We start from the raw sequence: 6503 nt of genomic DNA, 5'->3' as shown, positions 1-6503 counted from the left end.
CTCATTGCTCCCGCTAGTATAAATCTCTTAGTTTATTTATTTATTTGACAGGACTGGAAATCATATCAGAACCATTATATATATATATATATATATATATATAATCTGCAAACAAACAAGGACTGTTTCATAAGTTTTCCAGGTCTTTGGGCACAAGCTCTCTACCACATGCACTCATTGCTCTTAGGCCTCTCCCATTCATCTCAATGGGGGGCTGTGCCACACAGCTTGTCATTGGATTGGGCCCAGCCATGTCTATCCATTCCTGTAACGTAGGAATGCTGGTGACACTGGGCTTGCTGATCGAAAGGTCAGCGGTTCAAATCTCTACAACGGAATGAACTTCCATTGCTCTGTCCCAGCTCCTGCCAAACTAGCAGTTTGAAAGCACACCAGTGCAAGTAGATAAATAGGTACCGCTCTGGTGGGAAGGTAAACGACGTTTCTGTGCGCTCTGACTTCAGTCATGGTGTTCCGTTGTGCCAGAAGCGGTTTAGTCATGCTGGCCACATGACCCAGAAAGCTATCTATGGACAAGCACAAGCTCCCTCAGCCTGAAAGCGAGAACAGCGCTGCAACGCCATAGTCACCTTTGACTGGACTTAACCATCCAGGGGTCGTTTACCTTACCTTTTTATTCCTGAAACTCAGGATAACATTTCATGCATCTGATGAAGCGGATTGTATTCCGTGGATAATTATGCCATAATATATTTCCTAGTCTTTAAGGTGCCACAACACTCTGTTGTTTTTGCTGCAACAGTCTTTAAGAGACAGTGGAAATTGAAGGTCAAATGTTCAGAACTATCTATGCCTTGACTAGAGTTAAAGCAATCGAGGATCATTTCACACATTAGGTAAAAAAAGGTAAAGGTACCCCTGCCCATACGGGCCAGTCGTGTCCGACTCTGGGGTTGCGTGCTCATCTCGCTTAAGAGGCCGGGAGCCAGCGCTGTCCGAAGACACTTCCGGGTCACGTGGCCAGCGTGACGAAGCTGCTCTGGCGAGCCAGCACCAGCGCAATACAAGGAAACGCTGTTTACCTTCCCGCTATAAAGCGGTCCCTATTTATCTACTTGCACTTAAGAGTGCTTTCGAACTGCTAGGTGGGCAGGAGCTGGGACCGAACGACGGGAGCTCACCCCGCCGCGGGGATTCGAACCGCCGACCATACGATCGGCAAGTCCTAGGCACTGAGGTTTTACCCACAGCGCCACCCGCGTCCCATCATTACTTGATGCAAATGTGTGTATCAGCTAAGAAAGTAAACAGATCCTGGTGCTGTAATGAATTATATTTGTATGCTACACATATTTGCATATGTGTGTCTTCTTAAAACACCTTAGATGCAAACCTAAATAGAGGCCAGGTATCACAAAGATTGTGACCTAAGATTAGGTTCTACTAACACCATTGGGTCTCAAATCTATCCATTCATTACTCAGAGAGTATTGTATCAAATGATGGCTTGCATTATGGAATGGCCATTGTACATTAAATACCACAGGCAGAATTTCATATGGTGCTTGAAGGCAGCAGGGAGGAGCAAAGGGCTTCAAGCAATCAGTGTCTTATATCTTACTTCCTGTGCCCCCAGTGGTCTGGTGATGAAGGGCATTTTTTAGGCTTCAGTACCAGGCCGCCTGCATACCCCAAACCAATCAGGATCCCCACAAGTCCCTTAAACTTCACCAGGACCCATAAAGTCCCAAAATCCCAGTCAGCTCCTCAGTCTGAGCCAAACACAACCTTGGCGCAAGCAGCTGGACTGATTTGGCCCTTACCTAGCCTTGTATCCTACCCTGCACCTCCTTCCTGCTGGTCTACTCCAAAAACTGTGCCCTATCACATCTTAGAATGCATCATCTGCCTGTTGCCCTTTGGGTCCTTGTCTGCCGGCTCCAGAATCTGATCACTGCTTTGTTTTTGACCACATCCTTTCCTACTAACCCTTTCGACCTCAGCTTAAAGCCAGACCCCAGCCGCAGGCTGACAGCACTTCACTTTTGTAACAACTCGTGTAAAACCTGCCCGCTCTGCAATACACACTTCAGATGTCTTTACGATTCAACAATACTTTTCAAAATATGCAACGTTGCACATTCAGCTTTGATTCACTCAGACTGCATACACACAAGGCATTTGAAACACAATGCTAGGACTGTGGTTTGTTAAAAGCAGATGCTCTGAGTGTCCCTATTTTCCAGGGACAGTCCCAGATTTACAGAAGCCATCCTGATTTCTGATTTGATCCCAGAATGTCCTCCTTCTTCTTAGGACCTCCCTATTTTCAGCAGAGAAATGCTGGAGAGTACACAGTTATTTGACCCTGACCCCCAAGCCATCTGAAGGCACCCCTGTATAGGAAAGTTTTTTAAAATGTGAAATGTTTTATTATGTTTTTAAATATGTTGGAAGCTGCTCAGAGTGGCTGGGACAACTCAGTCAGATAGGTGGGTCATCGTCATCATCATCATCATCATAGAACAGGACATCCCTGTCTTCATCAGAGAAATGTTGGAGGGAATGTAAGTGTGCTGGGAATTGCAGCTCTGAACTACAAGATTATATGGAGGAAACAATATGGGAAAATTAAATATGCTTTACATGTATGGTGTATATGCAGCCTCAGTGAAAAGTCAGTGAATGATGAGATATTAGTGGCACCACATTTTATGACACATATAACGCTTGTTCTTTAACAATATCTGTGAAGCTTATGGAACTGTGCAGGATGCACATAAGAACAGAAGAAGACTCCTGCTGGATCAGGCCCATCTAGGTCAGGATTCTGTTCCCACAGTGGCCTACCAGGTGGCTGTGAGAAAGCTTGCAAGACCACTTACCTAAGTCATTCACACAACACAGAAGAATTCTGTATCAGGAAGGGTCAGTGGGTGTGGATGTTGTGTAAGGAGACCCATGAGACTGATGTGATACATTCCTGTACGCTGCTTGAGGTCCTATCTCTTGTTAACACAATACTTGGTGACTGACTCTGACTGTGCAAACTGGCTGACCTGGAAAAGAAGCATTGTGTTTGAGGTAACGTAAGATGAGGCGCCTTCTGTCTGCAAGGCTTGAAGGAGGATGATAACCCAATACATTCACGTATGCAAATCATCACTTGATCTTGCTGAACAAGATGAATGTGTGAACTAGCAGATGATCCTGAGCTGGGGGGTGGGGCACTTCATCCACGAAGGAAAAGACTGTGGAAACAAAAAGGAAAGATAAGGCAGCTTGGGGGGGGGGGTAATCCATAACATCATTTCTTGGAATCCTTTACTTCTGGAATGCGGCTACCTTTACCTTTTATAATTGGTTTTGGGCTTTGTGACAGGTAGTCAGTTTCTAAATGAGCTGTTGTCCTTTCGACTTCCCAAGTGTTTCCTGATGCTACTCGACTACCTAGATGTATTTCTTTGGGTGGAATTATTTTCGCTCTTGATGGTTAAAAAGTTGAACTTCCGGATAACCTCCAGCCAGGCAGAAGCAGGCTAGCTTAAGTGTGAATAAGTTCTCCCAGGCTGCCAATGACCTCGGCCCTGACCCAGATGGACCACACTCTACAGAGCAAAGATATAATTATACTTCTGTGCTGTTTCAGTCATGAACGTATCCCGAGGCTGTCAACTGTGTGCATTGGTGTTTATTTCAACATGATACTTCGGTGTTCTTGGCTGCTGGGTAATTGGAAAAGATACTTTTTTTTGTTCTTGCCTGTTGGGTAATTGGAAAGGTAAAATTTTACACACACACACACACACACACACACACACACCCCTTACCTCAAATTCAAACAAGTGAAAGGAAGGAACAGACAAATGTTAGCTCAATAAAGTCAGCTTTATTAGCATATATTTAAAGTGCACTCCCCAAGAATCCTGGGAATTATATTTTACCATTCACAGAGCTATAATTCCTAGTACCCTTAAGAGTCTACATTTCCCAGGATTATTGGGGGGGGGGGCAGAAATGTTCTATAAATGTACAATTTGTAAAATCTCTTAGGAGAGGCTTCTTCATGGTTCTGGGAAACCATATTCTTTTAGTCAAATATTAAAGACTGGACTAACAAGTACTAAACAATGAGTAGAAATGGAATTTGGATTTTAAATATTGCATTTCTTATACTTCTGAATCTTCACATCAGTGTCCTGCTGGATGTTCCAAAATCACATTTAAATGAACAAGAATTATGCGTTTGTACTATTATTATTTATTTATTATTACATTTATATTCCATCTTTCCTCCAAGGAGCTCAAGGCAGTATACATGTTTCCCCTCCTGTCCGATTTGATCTACAACAACACTGTGAGGTAGGTTAGGCTGATAGGCAGGGACTGCTCCAACATCACCCAGAGAGCGGCATGGTTGAGTAGGGACCATTGTGATAGTTTGGGTCTTTTCATATTTCTTGTTGTCTGGACAGCTTCTGAACCACCTCATAATCCTGGGAGTAAACATGGATGCACAAGACCAATTAATTATTTGTGTTGCTTGAAAACTTTCAAAGCCCATGATGCAGCGTGACTGCAGGCAAATGTGGGTGCTTGAAAATATCCAGGGCCTAACTGAAGTGAGACATCCCTCTACAGCACGTACAGAAACAACCTTCTTGACTGTTGCTTTTGTCTGCTCAGTCCACCAAACCTGGTCTCTGCATGCAGTGAAAGCCCCTAACTCACCAAGGGTTTGAGACCCATCAGCTCCTCTCACATAGTTTAGCCAGCCAGTCGAAGCCATGTGGCTGCTGTCACATTCTGACAGCTTCTAGGAGCCACAGGTGAGATCTGAGTGCAGAGTGGGGACCAAAGGTGGACAAACGACCCCAGAAGGAGCATGATGTCTCCCCCATCCGAGGTACTACCCCTCCCCTAACACCCCATGCACCCCCAAAGTAGCCATGAGCAATAAATTAAACATCAAATGTACATATAAGAACTCCCCCCCAAAAAATCATAAGATGATCTAAAATAGAGATACAAAAAAATTACTTTCAACAAAAGCAACAAAAATCTAAGTGACACCCAACCTAAGAGTCTGTTTGGCAGCCTCTGCTTTTGTAGCTGTCGTCTGTCTCAGCCTCCCAGCCCAGGTGGGAAAGGGGCTGCAAGGCAGGGAACAGGTCTCCTAGGACTCACAGCAAAGACGGTACAGTACAGTGGTACCTCGGGTTAAGTACTTAATTCGTTCCAGAGGTCTGTTCTTAACCTGAAACTGTTCTTAACCTGAAGCACCACTTTAGCTAATGGGGCCTCCTGCTGCTGCTGCGCCGCCAGAGCACGATTTCTGTTCTCATATTGAAGCAAAGTTCTTAACCCGAGGTACTATTTCTGGGTTAGCGGAGTCTGTAACCTGAAGCGTATGTAACCCAAGGTACCACTGCACAAAGAAAAGCCAGGATATTCTGTACACATTCTGCTGACGTTGTACCCAGCTGCACAATGTGACCCATATCCTTGTATTCCACTAACTATTTTCAACCCTACCTCCGAAAGAGCATTACAATTTGAATGCCATGGTATATTGTCCATTTACCTCGGCGCCTTGACACTTTGCTGTGCAGCTGACAACATTAACGACTGTTTTTAGCTTAATGTATATGATAACACTCCAGTTGTTCTAACAAGCAAAATGATTAGTTTACTAGGATACCTCAGAAAGCAGAAATTATAATGACATGTATTTTTAACTTGTAACTTTATGCTGTGATTTCAAAATCATTGCTTTGCCTGCAATTCTTTTGTAGCTCAAGCTTGTATTTGTCCTATTATTTGGAGAAAGACTGACAACTTTTCACTGAAAATAATTATTAGTTAATGCTCATGCACTATATTAAGTACAAACACTTAAACCCTACAGCTTCGTGTGCGACTCACGCAAGCGTTTTCAATTGCTGGGGCGTTTATGGAGCCTTGCATTTCAACATCTGAGCCCTGCTCATCAGCTCTGTTGGGGATTTACTTTCTTAAAACTTGAGGAGGTGCAGCCATACCATAAAATCTTTAGATCTTCCTCTCAGATATTATAAGGAGAAGGCATATCATTTTCTGTTCCAGAAAGGGTGGAGTTTTCTTGTACAACCCCATACCATTTTAAGGTGCTTTTCAAATAGCATGGTGTTAGTGGGGTTAAAAAGGTAAAGGGACCCCTGACCATTAGATCCAGTCATGACCGACTCTGGAGTTGCGGCGCTCATCTCGCTTTATTGGCCGAGGGAGCCGGCGTACAGCTTCCGGGTCATGTGGCCAGCATGACTAAGCCGCTTCTAGCGAACCAGAGCAGCGCACGGAAGCGCCATTTACCTACCCGCCGGAGTGGTCCCTATTTATCTACTTGCACTTGACGTGCTTTCGAACTGCTAGGTTGGCAGGAGCGGGGATTCGAATCGCCAACCTTCTGATTGGCAAGTCCTAGGCTCTGTGGTTTAATCCACAGCGCCTTATGTTAGCCGGGTTAATGCAGACTAATTTGCTGGGTTTCCTCCAGGTTACAC

Source organism: Podarcis filfolensis (genome assembly GCF_964270895.1).
Source record: "Podarcis filfolensis genome assembly, chromosome: 4".
In the NCBI taxonomy this organism is placed as follows: domain Eukaryota; kingdom Metazoa; phylum Chordata; class Lepidosauria; order Squamata; family Lacertidae; genus Podarcis; species Podarcis filfolensis.
The sequence above is the reverse complement of the archived record's forward strand: the minus strand, read 5'-3'. Positions refer to the sequence as shown.